The sequence below is a fragment of the Crocodylus porosus genome, unplaced genomic scaffold (assembly GCF_001723895.1).
Source record: "Crocodylus porosus isolate Cpor-Errol unplaced genomic scaffold, CroPor_comp1, whole genome shotgun sequence".
NCBI classification, from domain to species: Eukaryota; Metazoa; Chordata; order Crocodylia; family Crocodylidae; genus Crocodylus; species Crocodylus porosus.
The window spans coordinates 1,633,476-1,639,388 of NW_017728922.1; positions in this window are offsets into that span (position 1 = coordinate 1,633,476).

Genomic DNA, 5,913 nt, shown 5'->3' on the forward strand with positions numbered 1-5,913 from the left:
GGTCGTTTGACCCCAGTACTCTTTCCTGCCATGGCAGGGGGTCGGACTAGATGATCTGCTCAGGTCCCTTCCGACCCTAGAAACTATGAGATGAAACTATGAAAACTGTGGCCTTAGCATTGGCGCTGCCAGCAGAAGTGACAGGAATCGCGGGGCTCCTCATGGAGAAAGTGGTGTCATCCCAGTGACTTACCCGTGCACAATACTCGAGCAAAGTCCCAGCATTGGCTGTAGTGAACAGGCCTCTGTGCCACTTCTGAAGGATTGTCACACTGCTGCTCCAGCGCAAGGGTACTTCCCAGTTCACTTCCCCTGCACAACCGCTTTTCATCATTGCTGTTCACCTGGAAGAGATTTTCTCTTGTGAGAGAAATCACATTTTTGTGGAAAGAGACGGGTTCCACAGCCCTGTAGTGCTCTGGAGGCTCCACTGGGACGGCGAGGCATTTTTCTGTCCTTGGACCAGAGGGGCTGTAGCTCTAGCAGTTTGCTAAAGGGGTCAGGCTGACAGCCCTCCAGCCCTCGCTGGAAGATCCATGTAATCCTGCTGTAACAGATCCTAAATCTGATCATCTTCCACCCAATTTTGCAAACTCTCTCTGTTTCCTTGGACATTGCTTTACTGCAGATCTTTCTAGAACCCTTTCCAATACAAGCAAATTCATGACCCAACCCTACAATGATCTTTGATCTTGGTGTAAAATCTCAAGTGGTTTTCCGGGCAGACAGAAGAAAGACTTAAAAGGTGTCGTTTCTAAACAAGTTAGGGTTGCTAATATATGCTGATTTAAATGCAAAGTCACTGCATATTTGCATGCAATTTCTCTAGCTGCACTAAAATACTTGAATTATGTTCATTTGTGTGTATCTATCCCCTGTTTACGTATAGCACAGCATGTGATTGCACACCTAATTTGTTTAAAAAATTTGAACCTGAGAGAGAGAGAATTAATTTCCTTAATTCTAGCGACTAACTGATAGACTCTGTATCACCATCTGTACTTTAGGCTTGTAGATTTACCTTTGTGAAGCTCTTTGTTAATACTGAAAGCAAGTAGAGTCGTGTGTATTGTGTTTTCTAAAAGGAAGAAAAGAAATCTCAGTTCTGGGATGTGGGGGCATAGTGTCTAGTATTTTGCAGAACAGAGATGGTCAAGATTTCTAAATGCCTGTCTCTCCCTAAGGGAGAGTAGGAAGTATGTAATGATTTATGAATAGAGAAGCAGCAATTTTAAAGATATATGTGACCAAGTGTAGTAATCTTTTAGAGAAGACAGGAAGTGATTGTGGGTTGTATGGCCTCTGTTAAACTGGTGAATGTTGGAGGGTGTTTTGGTGGATAGTATGCAGAACAATTGAAATATTGTGGAGGTGAGAGAGGTGACTACAGATGCCTTACCCAGTATTGGAGGTTAATGCCAATATAGCGTTATAGCTAGAAGACAGGCTTTCCTGAGTGATGCGGGCTCCAGTTCTGGCTCAACCACTACCTTTTAAATGGCATCAGGGAAGCCAGTTTATCTCTCTCTCTAATTTTCCTGTCTATAAAATTTGAATATTAACACTTAAGTGGCTGACTCTTGGGGGTTTTTCAGTGATTAACTACAGTATTTGATAGTTGTAAGCAGTCCTTTACTTTGAATGCTGAAAGCATCCCTGAGGTTAAAAACAGACATTAAATACATGTGCTGTTTTTTCAAGGATTCCTCAATCTCTCATATATTTGAAAAAAGTAGCACATACCTTCAAAATGAACACAGGCTTTCTAAATTAGCGTTCAGAAGAAGAATAGACTAAATCTCCTTTTTGGCAAAAGTATGACTGACATTTAATATTCCAAAAAAAAGCTTTAAAAATATTATTTTCCTTTCCTAGTTATTCCAGCCTTCTTGAAAAACTTTTTTATCAGTCATGCTGATGGGAAATTGTCTGTGCATCAAGTCCAATGCCATCCTTTCTTGCCTAATCATGTAGCAGATGGTCCCCTACTTGGTTGGCGCTTTCTACCTTAGGTACATTTGAAACCATGAGTAAGTACCACTTTTCTTACTATGGGACTCATCACCCTGCTCACATATATGCAGAGTTGTTACTGTTGGCTAGGTCAGTGGCTAGATCCCGACAGTGGCTTCAACTCCAATCCAGGATGGTAAGACGGCTATCTATCCAGCACGCCTTCATCAAGCTAAAATCAACATGGCATCAGAGGATGAACTTCCCAGAAGTTTTCTGTTCCTCAGCACAAAAATATGATGGTTTGGGCTTGGTTGGATACCAAAACAGCTAATGGAGACAGTGCACAAGCTACTGGAGGAGTTAAAAAGGTGGGTGGGCAGGCACAGCGGGCAGCTGGATTACCACACTGGTGCATACATGTAGAGCTACCGGACAGATGTAATGCAACTGTCTAAATGTTTTCTTGGGAAGGGCAAACTGATTAAAATTCCAGCTTGAGCTTTTCTACTTCAGTAAGCCAGAAAATGGCTTGTTACGTGCCAAGAACATATTTAAAGAGAGATGGAGGACATGTCTCTTAATTCATGCTTGTGCAATCCATTGCTGTTTAGAAGGTTGGAGCACATTTGTATGTGCCATAGGAAAAGTCCAACTGGGGGGAAAACTTTAGATCTAATTTTTGTTTTCTAAAATCTTGTATCTTGTTTCCCTAGTGGACCCAATATTAGAGAGCTGAATAAGGCAGCAATGGCCTGGCGCACTAGCAGTGATGTCATGCCATTGTATACTGTGCCACCCATACTTAGAGTTGCCTAAAAATGTTTTTCCTCTAAGTGACCTTTTCCAGATCCTCTGTCAAGGTCCTGCCCGAGTAATGAATGTAGCCATGCTAGCCCGAAGTCAAGCAGAAGGCAGAGTAGATTTGCACCTTTATAAGCTAATTAAATCAGAGCTAGCTATAGTATAAGTTTTTGTGAGCTGAAGCTCACCTCCTTGGATGCTGTGAAAGGATGTTCACAGGTTCTCAAATGTTTATGCCATATACTTTTCAAATTTAGTTAGTCTGCAAGGTTTACATCTACCTTGCTTCTGAAGGTCCTGCCTGTCAGGCTGAAACTTTCTATGTCTGGCCTCTCCCTGTGACTGGATGGGGCAGGTGACCAGTCATTGAGCAACGAGGGCTAGGTAAACATTTACTGCTGGAGCCAAGTACTGGACTGGATGGACTAGTAATTTGGTCCATTGTTGCAAACAATGTTTGACATGCCCCAAAAGAAGGATACAGTCGATTCATTTCAATGGCTGGGATTACTCTTTCAACTCTGATTTATTGCTGTACTTACAAGATTTCCAGTTACTAGCAGCACAAGAGTTACAGGTTTTTCTCTGAAATGAGTCCATATACTATCCGCCCACAAAGGAGGAGAAACCAGCACATTCTTGTCTCTTTCCTGTTTGGATAACAGGCAAAAGCAACCTGCCATTAGGGTTTTGCCTTTGATCTCTATATAAGTGTACAGCAGGGGAAGTAATTCAGGTGTGGCTGCTTTTACATGTTTATGACCAGCTATTACATTTGCAGAAAAGTCAGAAATGGGGCAGGAATCCCGATCTCTCGCTCTCTCTCTTGTCTTCCCAGATGAGTGCCCTGAGGCTTCAGGTGGGCATTATCAACCTCATGCCCTCTTTCCTTACAAAAGTTTTGGGATGTCTGTTTCCATTTACCTGTCTGTAGTTCCAAGCCTCTTGCTCAATATACTTTACAAGTCCCTGGTATATGAGTCCACTGTCATTCAGAAAATATTCCTGTCTCTCCTCTTCTTTAGTCACGTAGACATCATCACCTAGAGAAACCAAGTCAGAGGACTAGCGAAGAGGGCAATGCCTTGCCTGTCACTGGGCCCCAGCTAGAAGGAGAGCTGCAGCAAGCTCTGTGGAAGAAGCTAGGCTCTGTCTGCCACCTGACAACTCCACGACCATGGCTGGGCACTCGCATGTAGCAAGTACAGCTTCCCTGTAGCCCCTGTCCCTGCCAATAGAGAAGATAAGACGTGCTCACCTGCTCACTTATCTATGTGCGAGGGCTGATACAGATACACAAGACACTGCTAGATATTGCTGGTTTTAGTCGGCGCAGTGTTTTTCCTTGTGAGGCGGTGTGCCATTCTGTCACATGCAGACATAATTGGTTTCATGCTGCTGTTGTTTTACTATACAAGCAGACAGCTGGATCTGTGATTCAGAGCAACACCAAAATAAAGCAGAAAGCAGTGTCTCAGCCTCTAATAGGGGTCTCAGCTGTAGCACGTGAACCATAAGTGACGCAGCCTCCATGTGGCAGATTAGATGGGGGAAAGAAGATCAGAGTGGCACCCAGGGTGGGCATGGGGCTTCATTTGTAGCACACCTGCCAAAAAGATTGTAATCATAAGGGCAGATCACAAATAGTGTAAATGAGTTAAACTTGTGAACAAGCTAGGCCTGTTCCACGCAAGTAAAAAAGAAAGGTCAAGTACTCCAGAGGCTTAGCCTAGACCAGTAGCTCTCCACCTGGTTAGACTCTCGAGGCCCCTCTTGGAGAACTCCAGCTCTTAGCTTTTACTTGGCTTTTGGCTATGGAAATACTGAAACAATTCTTCAGTCTCAAAGAACTCAGGAAGATGTAAGAGGTCAGAAATAGGAATCCATAGTGTCAAAACTATTTGAAATCTTTGGGTTTATCTTTTGAATCATGAGTGCTGTAGTGCCCTAGTTGAGAACCGTGGTCTAGAAACACAGAGGGTGGGATGCCCTCTTCTCAAATGTGCTTCACAGGGAATTAAAGGATCTTTGTTTGAAGGACTGTGGGGAAACCTTAGCTTTTGCAGAGCTATTTGCAGAGATAGGAAGTGGCATGGAAAGGGCACGAATGCCCGTGAAGAAGAGTGTTAGGAACTAGAAAGGAGGTGAAACTGCCAAGGTAGGAGGTCAGAGCAAGAGGAGAGTAGATGACCTGGAGCAGAGCATCCGAAGCCTTGACAACGAAGGCAAACAGCGCACAGACCCAAGCGTTTCCCAGCAGGTTGCTATGGAAGTGCAAGCACTGTGGCCCCTTCCCCGGTGTCCCTGTGTGTGTCTGCATGTTCATCTCACTTTTCCTGGGCATCACCTTGCCAGCGCAGTGTTGGATGCCCTAGAAATGCTGCCAGGGAGATGACTAGCAATTTGTTATGCTCTGTTCACTATCTGAATGTGAATGCGACTTACCTTTCTGTTAATTATTTAATGGCATTGTGCCCTGGGGTATGGATGGTGGCTTATGCTGTGACACACTAAGAACTTAACTGCTGCTCTGAGGAGCATGTGGACTATAGGTCCAGGGTATATGGAACCAGGTTTAACAATGCAAGGACATGCCATGTGGGCAGCTGCTGAGTACCTGTGCTGTCTGCAACCAGAATGAGCAGTGTGTGGGCTGATGAACCGTGCTTGCTTTGCATTTGAAGCTGTCCCCAGGCTGTACTGCCCTCTGAAAGCTCAAGGTGATGGCAAAGACCTGTCCTGTCCTCGCCTTAAGATTTGCCCCAGCACTGTTGTACTCTGAAGTGTGATGATCAGCCTTGTTGAGCTTGGAGTGCCAGCTGCTGCCTACATAACAAGCATCTCATTTAAGTGTGGCAAGACAGTGGTATGTAGAGGAGGTGTTAATGGCACACCTCGTGGTGTGTTTGTTCACACAGTCATGGTAGGGGGTACCCTTTAAGGAGATGAGAGGTGTGTTTTACACTTTAATATCTTTTTTTCCCAATTTCAGAATTTCATGTTGCATTCGTGTTCCCTCCTGACACACAGGTTCTTGGCCAGTGCAGGACCTCCATCTAACCCAGGAGGTGCACAGCCCCGCCAGGGGAGATCCCTTGTTGGACCTAGTGCTGGCCATGGGTGATGACCTGGTGCGGAGGCTGCGGGTGCTCGACC